Raw genomic sequence first — 17,645 nt, 5'->3', positions numbered from 1 at the left:
GTATCTGGCATGAGCGGTCGAGTATTCGGTCCAAACTGGACGGGCCCGGAGTACTTCTTTTGAATGGCTTTTTTCGCTGACCGGGTTTAGAGCCTCTGAATTCGGCATTAACTACCGTAGTATTGTCGCCATTAATGCGGTGCTTTTGCTTGTTGCGACGCGACCTGCCACTGCTGTCCTTGGTATCCGAATTACTAGGGCTCTTGGTCATGTTATTGCTGCGAGCTAGCCAGCTGTCTTCTCCCGCACAAAAGCGGGTCATAAGTGTCGTGAGGGCTGCCATAGATTTCGGCTTTTCCTGTCCTAGGTGCCGTGCAAGGCACTCGTCGCGGATGTTATGCTTGAAGGCTGCTAGGGCCTCTGCGTCCGGACAGTCGATGATTTGATTTTTCTTAGTTAGGAACCGTGTCCAGAATTGTCTGGCCGATTCCTCTGGCTGCTGAATTATGTGGCTAAGGTCATCGGCGTCTGGTGGTCGCACATAAGTGCCCTGGAAATTGTCAAGGAATGCGGTTTCCAGGTCCTCCCAACAACCAATTGATTCTGCTGGCAAGCTGTTAAGACAATGCCGAGCTAGTCCTTTAAGCTTGAGTGGGAGGTATTTGATGGCGTGTAGGTCATCACCGCGGGCCATGTGGATATGAAGGAGATAGTCCTCGATCCATACCGCAGGATCTGTTGTGCCATCGTATGATTCGGTGTTCACGGGTTTGAAACCCTCGGGGATTTGATGATCCATTACTTCATATGTGAAGCATAGTGGGTGTGCGGCGCCTCTGTATTGGGCTATATCACGACGCAACTCAAACGAGCTTTGTCTACTGTGTTCGGCCCGGCCGGATTTACTGTATCCGGAGTGACGATTACCGTCTCGTGCCGTGGGGCGCCCACGCGATCCATAGATCGATCTTGTTTGCCTTGCCTTGTCCTCCAATATATCTCGCAGGTCTGGCGCATTTTCCCGTGCCTTGGTATTTTTTGAGCGGCGCCGGGGTGCAGCTTGAGTGGAGGGCCAAGAGGCCTCTCTATCGTGGCCACGGGGTGGCCGGTCGGCCGTATCATGCACTGGTGATGTAGGTTTAGGTGCTTCCTCCTCTAATCGGGGTAGCAACCTGCGCTTTGGGTAGCTCTTGGAGGGGCGTTTGAGTTCATACTCTTCGGCCGCAAGGACTTCAGTCCATCTGTCGGCTAGCAAATCTTGATCAGCTCTAAGATGTTGCTGTTTTTTCTTGAGGCTGATCGCCGTGGCCATAAGCCTGCGATTGAAACGCTCTTATTCGACGAGATCCTCCGGCACGACAAATTCGTCGTCGTCGAGGCTTGCCTCGTCTTCGGAGGGAGGCATATAATTATCGTCCCCGACCTCTCTGTCTGCCGCTCTCTCATGAGGGCTGGCTTCTCCATCCTCCTGTGTTGAATCTTGTTGGAGGTGGTTGTCTTCGGCACTGTCCGGGGTGTTATTATCTCCCATGCCGGAATCACCATTTTTGCTTTGGCGGGAACTTAGTGTTGGGTTTCGTAGTAATTTCAAAAAATTTCCTACGCACACGCAAGATCATGTGATGCATAGCAACGAGGGGAGAGTGTTGTCTACGTACCCAACGCAGACCGACTGCGGAAGCGATGACACGACGTAGAGGAAGTAGTCGTACGTCTTCACGATCCAACCGATCAAGCACCGAAACTACGGCACCTCCGAGTTCGAGCACACGTTCAGCTCGATGACGATCCCCGGACTCCGATCCAGCAAAGTGTCGGGGAAGAGTTCCGTCAGCACGACGGCGTGGTGACGATCTTGATGAACTACAGCAGCAGGGCTTCGCCTAAACTCCGCTACAGTATTATCGAGGAATATGGTGGCAGGGGGCACCGCACACGGCTAAGGAATAGATCACGTGGATCAACTTGTGTGTTCTAGGGTGCCTCTACCTCAGTATATAAAGGAGCCAAGGGGGGAGGGGGGCGCCGGCCAGGGAGAGAGGCGCAGGAGGAGTCCTACTCCTTCCGGGAGTAGGACTCCCCCCCAATCCTATTCCAACTAGGATTCCCAAGGGGGGAAAGAGAGAGAGGGGGGCGCCACCTTCTCCTAGTCCTAATAGGACTAGGGGAGGGGGAAGTGGCGCAGCCACCTTGGGCTGCCCCTTTCTCCTTCCACTAAGGCCCATGTAGCCCATATTCGCTCCCGGGGGGTTCCGGTAACCTCCCCGACGGTCGTAAAATCCCGATTTCACCCGGAACACTTCCGATATCCAAACATAGGCTTCCAATATATCAATCTTTACGTCTCGACCATTTCGAGACTCCTCGTCATGTCCGTGATCACATCCGGGACTCCGAACAACCTTCGGTACATCAAAATGCATAAACTCATAATGTAACTGTCATCGTAACCTTAAGCGTGCGGACCCTACGGGTTCGAGAACAATGTAGGCAGACCCGAGACACGTCTCCGGTCAATAACCAATAGCGGGACCTGGATGCCCATATTGGCTCCTACATATTCTACGAAGATCTTTATCGGTCAGACCGCATAACAACATACGTTGTTCCCTTTGTCATCGGTATGTTACTTGCCCAAGATTCGATCGTCGGTATCCAATACCTAGTTCAATCTCGTTACCGGCAAGTCTCTTTACTCGTTCCGTAATACATCATCTCACAACTAACATATTAGTTGTAATGCTTGCAAGGCTTATGTGATGTGTATTACCGAGAGGGCCCAGAGATACCTCTCCGACAATCGGAGTGACAAATCCTAATCTCGAAATACGCCAACCCAACATCTACCTTTGGAGACACTGTAATGCTCCTTTATAATCACCCAGTTACGTTGTGACGTTTGGTAGCACCCAAAGTGTTCCTCCGGTAAACGGGAGTTGCATAATCTCATAGTCATAGGAACATGTATAAGTCATGAAGAAAGCAATAGCAACATACTAAACGATCGGGTGCTAAGCTAATGGAATGGGTCATGTCAATCAGATCATTCAACTAATGATGTGACCTCGTTAATCAAATAACAACTCTTTGTTCATGGTTAGGAAACATAACCATCTTTGATTAACGAGCTAGTCAAGTAGAGGCATACTAGTGACACTTTGTTTGTCTATGTATTCACACATGTATTATGTTTCCGGTTAATACAATTCTAGCATGAATAATAAACATTTATCATGATTATAAGGAAATAAATAATAACTTTATTATTGCCTCTAGGGCATATTTCCTTCAGTCTCCCACTTGCACTAGAGTCAATAATCTAGATTACACTGTAATGATTCTAACACCCATGGAGCCTTGGTGCTGATCATGTTTTGCTCGTGGAAGAGGCTTAGTCAACGGGTCTGCAACATTCAGATCCATATGTATCTTGCAAATCTCTATGTCTCCCACCTGGACTAGATCCCGGATGGAGTTGAAGCGTCTCTTGATGTGCTTGGTCCTTTTGTGAAATCTGGATTCCTTTGCCAAGGCAATTGCACCAGTATTGTCACAAAAGATTTTCATTGGACCCGATGCACTGGGTATGACACCTAGATCGGATATGAACTCCTTCATCCAGACTCCTTCGTTCGCTGCTTCCGAAGCAGCTATGCACTCCGCTTCACATGTAGATCCCGCTACGACGCTTTGTTTAGAACTGCACCAACTGACAGCTCCACCGTTTAATGTAAACACGTATCCGGTTTGCGATTTAGAATCGTCCGGATCAGTGTCAAAGCTTGCATCAACGTAACCTTTTACGGTGAGCTCTTTGTCACCTCCATATACGAGAAACATATCCTTAGTCCTTTCAGGTATTTCAGGATGTTCTTGACCGCTGTCCAGTGATCCACTCCTGGATTACTTTGGTACCTCCCTGCTAAACTTATAGCAAGGCACACATCAGGTCTGGTACACAGCATTGCATACATGATAGAGCCTATGGCTGATGCATAGGGAACATCTTTCATATTCTCTCTATCTTCTGCAGTGGTCGGGCATTGAGTCTTTACTCAACTTCACACCTTGTAACACAGGAAAGAATCCTTTCTTTGCTTGATCCATTTTGAATTTCTTCAAAATCTTGTCAAGGTATGTGCTTTGTGAAAGTCCAATTAAGCGTCTTGATCTATCTCTATAGATCTTAATGCCTAATATGTAAGCAGCTTCACCGAGGTCTTTCATTGAAAAACTTTTATTCAAGTATCCCTTTATGCTATCCAGAAATTCTATATCATTTCCAATCAGCAATATGTCATCCACATATAATATTAGAAATGCTATAGAGCTCCCACTCACTTTCTTGTAAATACAGGCTTCTCCGAAAGTCTGTATAAAACCAAATGCTTTGATCACACTATCAAAGCTTTTATTCCAACTCCGAGAGGCTTGCACCAGTCCATAAATGGACCGCTGGAGCTTGCACACTTTGTTAGCTCCCTTTGGATCGACAAAACCTTCCAGTTGCATCATATACAACTCTTCTTCCAGAAATCCATTCAGGAATGCAGTTTTGACATCCATCTGCCAAATTTCATAATCATAAAATGCGGCAATCGCTAACATGATTCGGACAGACTTAAGCATCGCTACGGGTGAGAAAGTCTCATCGTAGTCAACCCCTTGAACTTGTCGAAAACCTTTCGCGACAAGTAGAGCTTTGTAGACAGTAACATTACCATCAGCGTCAGTCTTCTTCTTGAAGATCCATTTATTCTCAATTGCTTGCCGATCATCGGGCAAGTCAACCAAAGTCCATACTTTGTTCTCATACATGGATCCCATCTCAGATTTCATGGCTTCAAGCCACTTTGCGGAATCTGGGCTCACCATCGCTTCTTCATAGTTCGTAGGTTCATCATGATCTAGTAGCATGACTTCCAGAACTGGATTACCGTACCACTCTGGTGCGGATCTTACTCTGGTTGATCTACGAGGTTCAGTAGTATCTTGTTCTGAAGTTTCATGATCATTATCATTAACTTCCTCATTTATTGGTGTAGGTGTCGCAGAAACAGTTTTCTGTGATGTACTACTTTCCAACAAGGGAGCAGGTACAGTTACCTCGTCAAGTTCTACTTTCCTCCCACTCACTTCCTTCGAGAGAAACTCCTTCTCAAGAAAGTTTCTGAATTTAGCAACAAAAGTCTTGCCTTCGGATCTATGATAGAAGGTGTACCCAACAGTCTCCTTTGGGTATCCTATGAAGACATATTTCTCCGATTTGGGTTTGAGCTTAACAGGATGAAACTTTTTCATATAAGCATCACAATCCCAAACTTTTAAGAAACGACAACTTTGGTTTCTTGCCAAACCACAGTTCAGATTGTGTCATCTCAACGGACTTAGATGGTGCCCTTTTAAACGTGAATGCAGCTGTCTTTAATGCATAACCCCAAAATGATAGTGGTAGATCGGTAAGAGACATCATAGATCGCACCATATCTAATAAAGTACGGTTATGATGTTTGGACACACCATTATGCTGTGGTGTTCCAGGTGGCGTGAGTAGTGAAACTATTTCACATTGTTTTAACTGAAGGCCAGACTCGTAACTCAAATATTTTACCTCTGCGATCATATCGTAGAAACTTTTATTTTCTTGTTACGATGATTCTCCACTTCACTCTGAAATTCTTTGAACTTTTCAAATATTTCAGACTTGTGTTTCATTAAGTAGATATACCCATATCTGCTCAAATCATCTGTGAAGGTCAGAAAATAATGATACCCGCCGCGAGCCTTAACACTCATCGGATCTCATACATCAGTATGTATTATTTCCAATAAGTCAGTTGCTCACTCCATAGTTCCGGAGAACAGCGTTTTAGTCATCTTGCCCATGAGGCATGGTTCGCAAGCATCAAGTGATTCATAATCAAGTGATTCCAAAAACCCATCAGCTTGGAGTTTCTTCATGCGCTTTACACCAATATGACCTAAACGTCAGTGCCACAAATAAGTTGCACTATCATTATTAACTTTGCATCTTTTGGTTTCAATATTATGATTATGTGTATCACTACGATCGAGATCCAACGAACTATTTTCATTGGGTGTGTAACCATATAAGGCTTTATTCATGTAAATAGAACAACAATTTATTCTCTTACTTAAATGAATAACCGTATTACAATAAACATGATCAAATCATATTCATGCTCAACGCAAACACCAAATAACACTTATTCAGGTTCAACACTAATCCCGAAAGTATAGGGAGTGTGCGATGATGATCATATCAATCTTGGAACCACTTCCAACACACATCGTCACTTCACCCTTAACTAGTCTCTGTTTATTCTGCAACTGCCGTTTCGAGTTACTAATCTTAGCAACTGAACTAGTATCAAATACTGAGGGGTTGCTATAAACACTAGTAAAGTACACATCAATAACATGTATATCAAATATACTTATGTTCACTTTGCCATCCTTCTTATCTGCCAATCACTTGGGGTAGTTCCGCTTCCAGTGACCAGTCCCTTTGCAGTAGAAGCACTTAGTCTTAGGCTTAGGATCAGACTTGGGCTTCTTCACTTGAGCAGCAACTTGCTTGCTGTTCTTTTTGAAGTTCCCCTTCTTTCCTCTGCCATTTTCTTGAAACTAGTGGTCTTGTCTACCATCAACACTTGATGTTTTTCTCGATTTCTACCTTCATCAATTTCCGCATTACGAAGAGCTTGGGAATCATTTCCGTTATCCCTTGCATATCATAGTTCATCACGAAGTTCTACTAACTTGGTGATGGTGACTAGAGAATTCTGTCAATCACTATCTTATCTGGAAGATTAACTCCCACTTGATTCAAGCGATTGTAGTACTCAGACAATCTGGGCACATGCTCAGTAGTTGAGCGATTCTCCTCCATCTTTTAGCTATAGAACTTGTTGGAGACTTCATATCTCTCAACTCGGGTATTTGCTTGAAATATTAACTTCAACTCCTGGAACATCTCATATGGTCCATGACGTTCAAAACGTCTTTGAAGTCCCGATTCTAAGCTGTTAAGCATGGTGCACTAAACTATCAAGTAGTCATCATATTGAGCTAGCCAAACGTTCATAACGTCTGCATCTGCTCCTGCAATAGGTTTTTCACCTAGTGGTGCATCAAGGACATAATTCTTCTGTGCAGCAATGAGGATAAACCTCAGATCACGGATCCAATCCGCATCATTGCTACTAACATCTTTCAACACAATTTTCTCTAGGAACATATCAAAAAAAACACAGGGAAGCAACAACGCGAGCTACTGATCTACAACATGATTTGCAAAATACTACCAGGACTAAGTTCATGATAAATTTAAGTTCAATTAATCATATTACTTAAGAACTCCCACTTAGATAGACATCCCTCTAATCCTCTAAGTGATTACGTGATCCAAATCAACTAAACCATGTCCGATCATCACGTGAGATGGAGTAGTTTCATTGGTGAACATTGTTATGTTGATCATATCTGCTATATGATTCACGCTCGACCTTTCGGTCTCCGTGTTCCGAGGCCATATCTGTATATGCTTGGCTCGTTAAGTATAACCTGAGTATTCTGCGTGTGCAACTGTTTTGCACCCGTTGTATTTGAACGTAGAGCCTATCACACCCGATCATCACGTGGTGTCTCAGCACGAAGAACTTTCGCAACGGTGCATACTCAGGGAGAACACTTCTTGATAATTAGTGAGAGATCATCTTATAATGCTATCGTCAATCAAAGCAAGATAAGATACATAAAAGATAAACATCACATGCAATCAATATAAGTGATATGATATGGCCATCACATCTTGTGCTTGTGATCTCCATCTCTGAAGCACCGTCGTGATCACCATTGTCACCGGCGTGACACCATGATCTCCATCGTAGCATCGTTGTCGTCTCGCCAAGCTTGTGCTTCCACGACTATCGCTATCGCTTAGTGATAAAGTAAAGCATTACATCATGATTGCATTGCATACAATAAAGCGACAACCATATGGCTCCTGCCAGTTGCCGATAACTCGGTTACAAAACATGATCATCTCATACAATAAAAATCAGCGTCATGTCTTGACCATATCACATCACAACATGCCCTGCAAAAACAAGTTAGACGTCCTCCACTTTGTTGTTGCAAGTTTTACGTGGCTGCTATGGGCTTAAGCAAGAACTAATCTTACCTACGCATCAAAACCACAACGATAGTTTGTCAAGTTGGTGCTGTTTTAACCTTCGCAAGGACCGGGCGTAGCCACACTCGATTCAACTAAAGTTGGAGAAACTGTCACCCGCAAGCCACCTATGTGCAAAGCACATCGGGAGAACCGGTCTCGCGTAAGCGTACGCGTAATGTCGGTCCGGGCCGCTTCGTCCAACAATACCGCCGAACCAAAGTATGACATGCTGGTAAGCAGTATGACTTATATCGCCCACAACTCACTTGTGTTCTACTCGTGCATATAACATCAACATAAAAACCTAGGCTCGGATGCCACTGTTGGGGAACGTAGTAATTTCAAAAAAATTCCTACGCACTTGCAAGATCATGGTGATGCATAGAAACGAAGGGAAGAGTGTGATCTACATACCTAGTAGATCGACAACGGAAGCGTTTGGTTGATGTAGTCGTACGTCTTCACAGCCCGACCGATCAAGCACCGAAACTACGGCACCTCCGAGTTTTAGCACACGTTCAGCTCGATGACGATCCCCGGACTCCGATCCAGCAAAGTGTCGGGGAAGAGTTCCGTCAGCACGACGGCATGGTGACGATCTTGATGTACTACTGCAGCAGGGCTTCGCCTAAACTCCGCTACAATATTATCGAGGATTATGGTGGAAGGGGGCACCGCACACGGCTAAGAATATGATCACGTGGATCAACTTGTGTGTTTCTGGGGTGCCCCTGCCTCCGTATATAAAGGACTAAGGGAGGAGGGTGCGGCCGGCCATGGAGAGGCGCGCCAGGAGAGTCCTACTCCCTCTGGGAGTAGGATTCCCCCCCCGTAGGATCCCCCCCCCCCCCAATCCTAGTTGGAATAGGATTCGCGGAGGAGGGAAAGGAGAGAGAGGGGCCGGCCCCCTCTCCTTGTCCTATTCGGACCAAGGGAGGGGAGGGGCGCGCGGCCCATGTTGGGCTGCCTCTTCTCTTTTCCACTAAGGCCCACTATGGCCCATATATCTCCCGGGGGGTTCCGGTAACCTCCCGGTACTCCGGTAAAATCCCGATTTCACTCGGAACACTTCCGATATCCAAACATAGGCTTCCAATATATCAATCTTTATGTCTCGACCATTTCGAGACTCCTCTTCATGTCCGTGATCACATCCGGGACTCCGAACAAACTTCGGTACATCAAAATGCATAAACTCATAATAAAACTATCATCGTAACCTTAAGCGTGCAGACCCTACGGGTTCGAGAACAATGTAGACATGACCGAGACATGTCTCCGATCAATAACCAATAGCGGAACCTGGATGCTCATATTGGCTCCTACATATTCTACGAAGATCTTTATCGGTCAGACCGCATAACAACATACGTTGTTCCCTTTGTCATCGGTATGTTACTTGTCCGAGATTCGATCATCGGTATTCCAATACCTAGTTCAATCTCGTTACCGGCAAGTCTCTTTACTCGTTCTGTAATACATCATCCCACAACTAACTCATTAGTTGCAATGCTTGCAAGGCTTAAGTGATGTGCATTACCGAGAGGGCCCAGAGATACCTCTCCGACAATCGGAGTGACAAATCCTAATCTCGAAATACGCCAACCCAACATGTACCTTTGGAGACACCTGTAGAGCTCCTTTATAATCACCCAGTTACGTTGTGACGTTTGGTAGCACACAAAGTGTTCCTCCGGCAAACGGGAGTTGCATAATCTCATAGTCATAGGATCATGTATAAGTCATGAAGAAAGCAATAGCAACATACTAAACGATCGGGTGCTAAGCTAATGGAATGGGTCTTGTCAATCAGATCATTCACTTAATGATGTGATCCCGTTAATCAAATAACAACTCATTGTTCATGGTTAGGAAATATAACCATCTTTGATTAACGAGCTAGTCAAGTAGAGGCATACTAGTGACACTTTGTTTGTCTATGTATTCACACATGTATTATGTTTCCGGTTAATACAATTCTAGCATGAATAATAAACATTTATCATGATATAAGGAAATAAATAATAACTTTATTATTGCCTCTAGGGCATATTTCCTTCACTTGTGGACCAGGAGTTACATGCTGGAGAATTTTTGAATCTCAATGAGATCATTGAGCCTTTGGGAGAGGTTCAGGATCTACAGGGTGGTAATGGTAATAGTAATATCACCTTATCACAGGAACCCCCAAATGACAGTGCTGAGACTGCTGCTTCTGCTAATGGGCCTTTGGCGCCAGCCCTCCCTGATTTGAATGCTCTGGTTGGGCCTCAAGAGCACAGTGATCCACTTCCTCTAAGGGCCCAAGAGCATCATGTTAATGGGCCCCTTTATGAAGATCCCAGCCTGGCTGCAATTCTACAACACCATTCTGAACCCATCTTTTCTGCTGTAGATCCAATGCAATTGGAGGTTTCCAATGCGGTTTTGGTTAGCAAGGTGATTCTCATTTCTCCTGCAACATCTAGCCAGATATCACCCATTGGTAGGTCTGACAACATAGAAGACAGAGTTGTTCCCCATGGAAAGGAAACTGATATGAGCATTGTTGAGGACAGAGGGATTACTTTAGAAGTAAGCAGAATTGTTCCCGCTGTTGAGCATATTAGTGAGGACATTCAGATTGCTATAGATCAAAGCAATGACCCCATTCACCCTGAGACTCAAGTCTCCAAAGATCTTCCAATCCCAGAAGCACAAAATCTAGGTGAATCTCTTTCTGACATCTCTGCACCCCTGGTTTTTCTCAACCCATTTACCTTCCTAATTTGCATCCTGCTGAGAGCTCCTCTACCCACAACTCCTCAGATCTTCCTCTGGATGAACTGCTTGGTAAGGAAGGAGCCATCACATGGGAATCTCACTTTGCTCCTAAAGAACATAGCAAGCTCATCATTCAGGTACCTATGGAGTGGGTTAACTTTCTATCTGTCACTTTTCTTACTCCTGATAAATTTGTGTGGGCACAGAAATTTATTAAGTCCCAAGTTTGGGAGATCATTACAAAGGATAAGGAGACTAAGAACTGCCTGCCTTTTGCCATCCCAGATTCATGTCCAAATTCTAACAACATGTCCTATTTAATGAATCGTCCTCAGGATCAGGAATACACTCCTTCCTCTAAGGGGGGTTTTCAGGAACTATCTGCTTCCTCAACTTCTGCTCTGCATCAGAACAGGAAAAGGAAAGAAAAGGGGCCACTGGTGGAAACTGAGGTAAGAAGGAGCTGCAGACTGCAGCAATTACAAAAAGGATTTAAGAAATCTGTTTGTATGGACAAAGATTGTTTAGCTTGTCATTCCCTTCCTCCTTCCTTACCTACCAAAGTGATTAAGAACTTGAATAACTCTTTTTGCAAGGTGAATGCTCAGAACACCTCAGAGGAGAAACTCTCCAACATCCCCAAGAAGGCAAAAACTATCAGCAAGTCTAAGGAAGGAAATATGGCTCCTAAGGGTGGCAGCAAGCCAACGGAGGGAAGCAGAGTGTCAAAAGGCACCAGCAAGACCATGTCTTAATCCTGTTGGTCCAATGGGACATGTTATAGACCAGTTATTTGTCTTTATTTTGGTCTTTTGGGGCACTAGTATCAGGTCTGCAAGAAGTCCTTCTGAGATGCATGGTTATCTGACTGAAACATATTTGCTTGAATGTTTTATGCTTAAGTTTAATTCCTCCTTGCCCCCTGTTTATATGCAATGGCTGTTCTGTTCCAAGTTGCAACATGCCATATGGTTGCCAGTACGACCAGTGTGTTACCTTCTTCCCAAGGGTTTAGTTACCAGATTTAATTTCATCCCAGTTCTAGTTCAGCTATTTTTTCTTCATGGCTAGAAATTGGAATGTTTTAAATTGGAATATTAGGGGCATCAATGATCCAAAAAAATGGGATGCAATTTCCAATAAGATTGAGGAGTCAGGTTGCTCAGTGCTATGTATTCAGGAAACAAAAAGAGAGTTGTTTGATCAATCATATATCAGAAACTTTTGTCCTAAAAGTCTATCAAAGTTTGAATTTCTTCCACCCACTGGTGCTTCTGGAGGAATCCTCACTGTTTGGAATGACAACCTCTTCTATGGTCACATCTTCCACCAAAATGCTTTCTCTTTATCAACCCATTTCACCTGTAAACTTGATGGTTCTGTTTGGATCTTGACCAATGTCTATGGGCCTTGTAATCATGATGAGAGGACTTCCTTTCTTGACTGGCTTCAGAATTTCCAAATTGATGATGAGATGAATTGGATGATCCTTGGGGACTTTAATTATATTAGGTACCCTCAAAATAGAAATAGGGAAGGAGGAAATATTAATGACATGCTGCTATTCAATGAGGCAATAAGCAGGCAAGCACTGGTTGAGATCCCTCTCAAGGGTAGAAACTTCACTTGGAGTAATATGCAGGATGCACCATTGCTAGAGAAACTAGATTGGTGCTTTACATCTGAATCTTGGTCTCTCTCTTTCCCATCGACTCTGGCCATTCCCCTTGCTAAAACAACTTCTGATCATACTCCTGTTCTTATCAAGATTGATACTTCAATCCCTAAATCACACATATTCAGGTTTGAAAACTACTGGACTAAACATCCACAATTTAAGGAGGTTGTGAAGCAAATTTGGGAGCAAGATGTTCAGGAAGTGGATAGTGCCAAATGTATTGCTGCTAAATTCAAGAGGCTAAGGAAGGGCCTGAAAATTTGGGCTAGGACCATTTCAAATTTGAAAGCCACCATTGAAAACACCAACTTCATGATTCTATGTTATGATGTGATTGAGGAGTACAAAGACCTATCTACTGAGGAAGCAAATGGTAGACTTATCCTAATTGAGCATCTGAGAGATATTAATGAGCAACAAAGGATTTATTGGAAACAAAGAGCTACTATTAGAAAGATTAAAATGGGGGAAGCAAACACCAAGTATTTCCAAGCTAAAGCCACCATCAAGCACAGGAATAACCACATTGCTGTTTTAAGGGATGAGGATGGTTTTGAACATCATGAGCACCAAGCCAAAGCATCTATTCTTTACAGAGCTTTTAAAAACAGGATGGGTTCTGCATCCAAACCAGAAAACCCTCTGTTGCTGCACAATCTGCTGCACCAACCACTGGATCTCTCTGATCTGGAACTCCCATTTTCCAAGGAGGAAATTGATGATGTGATTAAGCACATGCCAGCTGATAAGTCCCCAGGACCAGATGGTTCTAATGCCAAATTTCTAAAGGTTTGCTGGGATATCATTGCACCAGACTTCTACAGATTAATTGAAGATTTTCACAAGGGGACTGTCAACCTTCAAAGCATCAATTACTCTTTCATCACACTCATTCCCAAGAAAGATGCTGCTCTCCTGCCAAATGATTATATACCTATCTCTCTCTTGGATTGCACCTTGAAGATCATCACCAAGCTGTTGGCTAATAGACTGCAGAAAGTAATCCTCTCCTTAGTGCATCAAAATCAGTATGGTGTTCTTTTCAATAGATGCATTCAGGACTGTCTAGCCTGGTCTTATGAATATATTCATCAATGCAAGCAGTCCAACAAAGAACTGATTCTCCTAAAGTTGGACTTTGAGAAGGCATTTGATATGCTCAATCATGATACTATCTTAGAAATTCTTGAAGCTAAAGGTTTTGGAAGCAGATGGATTCAGTGGATTAAGATGATATACAGTACTGGCTTTTCTTCTGTGCTACTTAATGGGGTTCCAGGCAAACAATTTTTATGCAAATGTGGTGTTAGACAAGGAGACCCACTGTCTCCCCTCATCTTTGTCATTGCTGCAGATATTCTTCAAACAATGTTGAATGAGGCCAAAAGAAATGACCTCATCACAGCACCACTGATTCATCAGTTCAGCCAGGATTATCCCATTATTCAATATGCTGATGATACCATTTTGATAGCAAATGCAGAAGCTTCACAGCTTCACAACATCAAGAACCTTTTGCTTCACTTTGCTGCATACACTGGCCTCAAAGTTAATTATTCCAAGTCAACCATGATTTCAATCAATACTCCTGAGGACAAGATGCAATTTCTCTCTAACCTTTTGGGATGTCAGATTGGTACCCTACCACTTCAGTATTTAGGCCTTCCTCTCAGCCTCAGCAAACCAAGGGTGGAAGACTATCTACCTTTATTGAAGAGAGTTGAATCTAGGCTTCTGAGCTGCTCAACTTTGCTTTCTACTCGTGATAAGCTCACACTCATTAAATCAGTCTTCTCCAGTCTGCCCATCTATTTCATGTGCTCCCTTCAGATTCCAATTACAGTGGTTAATCAACTTCATAGCTATTTCAGAAACTGCTTTCGGAGGAAATATGGTTCCCAAGACAGAGGGGCAGTTTTGGTTGCATGGAGCACTGTTTGCCAACCCAAGTCTAATGGGGGTCTGGGTATCGTAAATATTGAGGTGCATAACCAGGCGCTGCTCATGAAACAAGTGCACAAATTTCTTAACAGAGAGAATATTCCGTGGGTGAATATCATTTGGGAAACTTACTACCATAACTCATTGCCTGGAGATCGATTGGTGGGATCCTTTTGGTGGAAAACTCTGCTCAAACTGATGCCTCGCTACAAAGCTTCTGCTGTTTCCTCAGGTCATTCTGGTAACTCAACTCTATTCTGGTCAGACTGCTGGTGGGGCCAGCCACTCCTCAACAAATTCCCTGAACTCAGCTCCTTCAGAAACAACGACAATGTTTCCTTGCAGCAAATTCTGATCACTGAAGATTTGGCTTCCCATTTTCATACACCTTTATCCCATCAGGCTTTTAGTCAGTTCACTGCTCTGCAAGAATGTCTTCAAGGAAGAAATGACATGCAAGGAAATGATAGATGGACTATTAATGGCTGTCTCAAAGGATATTCTTCTATCCAAATGTATGCACACATGATGGGACCCTCTAAAGTTCACTCTTTGTTCCAGGATATTTGGAAAACAGCATGTCGTTTGAGGCACCAGATTTTCTTTTGGCTACTTCTTCATGATAGAGTTAATTCCAGAAATCTTCTTCATAGAAAATCAATGGCCTTGGATAGCTACAACTGTGTGCTCTGTGCAGACCATACTGAGGAAACAAACTTGCATTTATTCTGGGATTGTCCTTTTGCTTTGCTTTGTTGGGACAGATCATCCCGAATAGGAACAGAGGCATTTCAGTTATTGATGATATACAGTTGGCTCTGCAGCATCTGCCTGACAGCATTTCCTTAGAAATTATCATCATGGGCTGTTGGGGTATTTGGTCTGTCAGAAATGATAAAATTTTCAAATATGCTGCTTCACATGTGCAAAGTTGGATTTATTATCTCCAAGAAGGGCTCACAGCAGTGCAAAATAAGAGCTAAACAAGCAAAGGCGCGAAGGATTAGGGACTGGATAGTTTCACATTGTTAATTTCCATATTTCATAAAACTGGTATTGGTTGATGTAAGACTTTTGCTCTTGTATTTTGTATATAAATTATTAATAAAAATACCGTAGAACAATTGTTCTACGGTCAGTGCTTCAAAAAAGATAAATATTTAGAAATGAAGGGAGCATGTATTTAGAATCATTCTTAAATAAACACATTTGATAATCTAAGTAAATTAATTCAGAAATATATGTATTTAGAATACTTAGAAATATTTTTTTAAAAAAATAATGAACCAGCGATTGAAAAACAGAAAGAAATGAACGAACGAAGAAAAAGCTGAGTGAAACGCTACTCGGCCAGGCCACTAGCGCGTCCGACGCGAGAGCTTTCTCGCTCTAGCTTAAGACCTCCTATTCCGCGCAGTGAGCGCTGCGATGACGAAGAACGGGAAGCCTCCGCTCCGCCGTGCCCCTTTTAGGCCGGCCCACGTGTGGGGCTGGTCGCTTGGAGATTTTTCCATGTCGTTTATTTCTTTTCTAGAAAAAAATCGGGACTACAAATATAATGCGAATTTTGAGAAAACATTTCAAGAAACCATAATTGTTTTCGTGAATTTAAAAAACTGTTCATGATTTTTAATATTGTTTGGGACATTAAAAAATTCCACTTATTAAAAAATGTTCAAAATTTTGCAAAACATAATCGAAAATGAAATAATGACCAAGATTTTGAAAAGGCTAGCTTTTAAAAAAAAATCATGAATCAAAAAAATCATGTATTTTTGGAAAATGTTCACAAATGTTTGTGAATTTTAGAAAAATCAAAAAAGTTCATTCCTTCATAAAAAGTTTGCTGACTCAAAAAATTGTTCCCAAATTTCGAAAATTGTTAGTCGATTCAAAAAGTTTGCCTGTTTGAAAACAATGAAGAATTTATAAATTATGTTTGCAAATTTTTCAAAAAAATTGTGAACTCAATAAATATTCATGATTTTTATAAATGCATGTGAATCTGTGTGCATGGTTTCAAAAAATGTTTGCGAATTCGGATAATGTTCATTATTTCGAAAATTATTTGTGAATTCGAAAAATGTCATAATGACCACAATTATGATGAGTTGAAAAATGTTGATAAATTTTAAATATGTTCACAAAATGAAAAGTCAAAATAAAAGTAAAAGTAAGAAAAAAATAAAAAAGAATATGTATGTGTAAAATAACAAGGAAAAACATAAAAGAAAAAGGAAAAAAATGAAAGGAAAAACGAAAAACCCTGTTCACTATAACGTTCTCAAGAGTGGTTGGGAAGAAATACATAATGGGCCGGCCCAAACAGAGGACCAGGCGCGCGAGGCTAGGTCGATATTCGGGGACCTACTTGCCAAATAGGAGGGGCCCTCGCTTAGTGCGAGATATAGCCGCGCGCATGGCCGCTGCTCCGTGTGAGACGCAGCAGGGTCGCTGTCTGTGCGTCGCGACTGGTTGACTCTTTGGTTTGGTTGTTCTCCCCGCCCGTCAGCCCTACGCCCTGCTACAACGCAGAAATGGTGCTGGAATTTGAGAGCCAATTTCGCCGAGGCATCGAGTCATCACGGCCTAAACAATGATCTGCTCTGTTGTCATCGGAGGGTTCACTTTCGCAGCTTAAATGCACAAAACATCTGGATAATGGTGTGCTATCGCTTCCCAAACCCGTTGCAGCCTTGATCGTTAGTAGTGAAATGACTATTTTTGGGCATGTAGTTTAGAGACTGTGGATCTAATCATGCGTCAAAAGCTGTAGAATCACGCGCGTATGTTTCAGAACCTATTACTGGCGGGCCATTCCTAATTTCCAGTACTGTAAATTAAAGCGTGTGGGTGCATCCGAGCTGCATAGTCAGATGATGAACCTATTGCCGCTTCAATTGTGCATAGCCAGCCAGCCATTTCGTGGCGGAGATTAGGCCAGCCAGCCATTCCCTGAGCACCACCCATCGCGCTCAGCGTAACCGGTTAGCATCGAATGCTTGCACCCGCAGAACTCCACCCCTTTTATAACCTATCTTGTACACCTCCCGTCCAAAAAAAAAACTATCATGCACACCCGCAAAAAAGATAAGAAAAAACTTCTTGACGCTCTATGAATGG

This window comes from Triticum urartu, chromosome 3, assembly GCF_003073215.2.
Source record: "Triticum urartu cultivar G1812 chromosome 3, Tu2.1, whole genome shotgun sequence".
Classification (NCBI taxonomy): Eukaryota; Viridiplantae; Streptophyta; class Magnoliopsida; order Poales; family Poaceae; genus Triticum; species Triticum urartu.
This window is presented reverse-complemented; position numbering follows the sequence as displayed.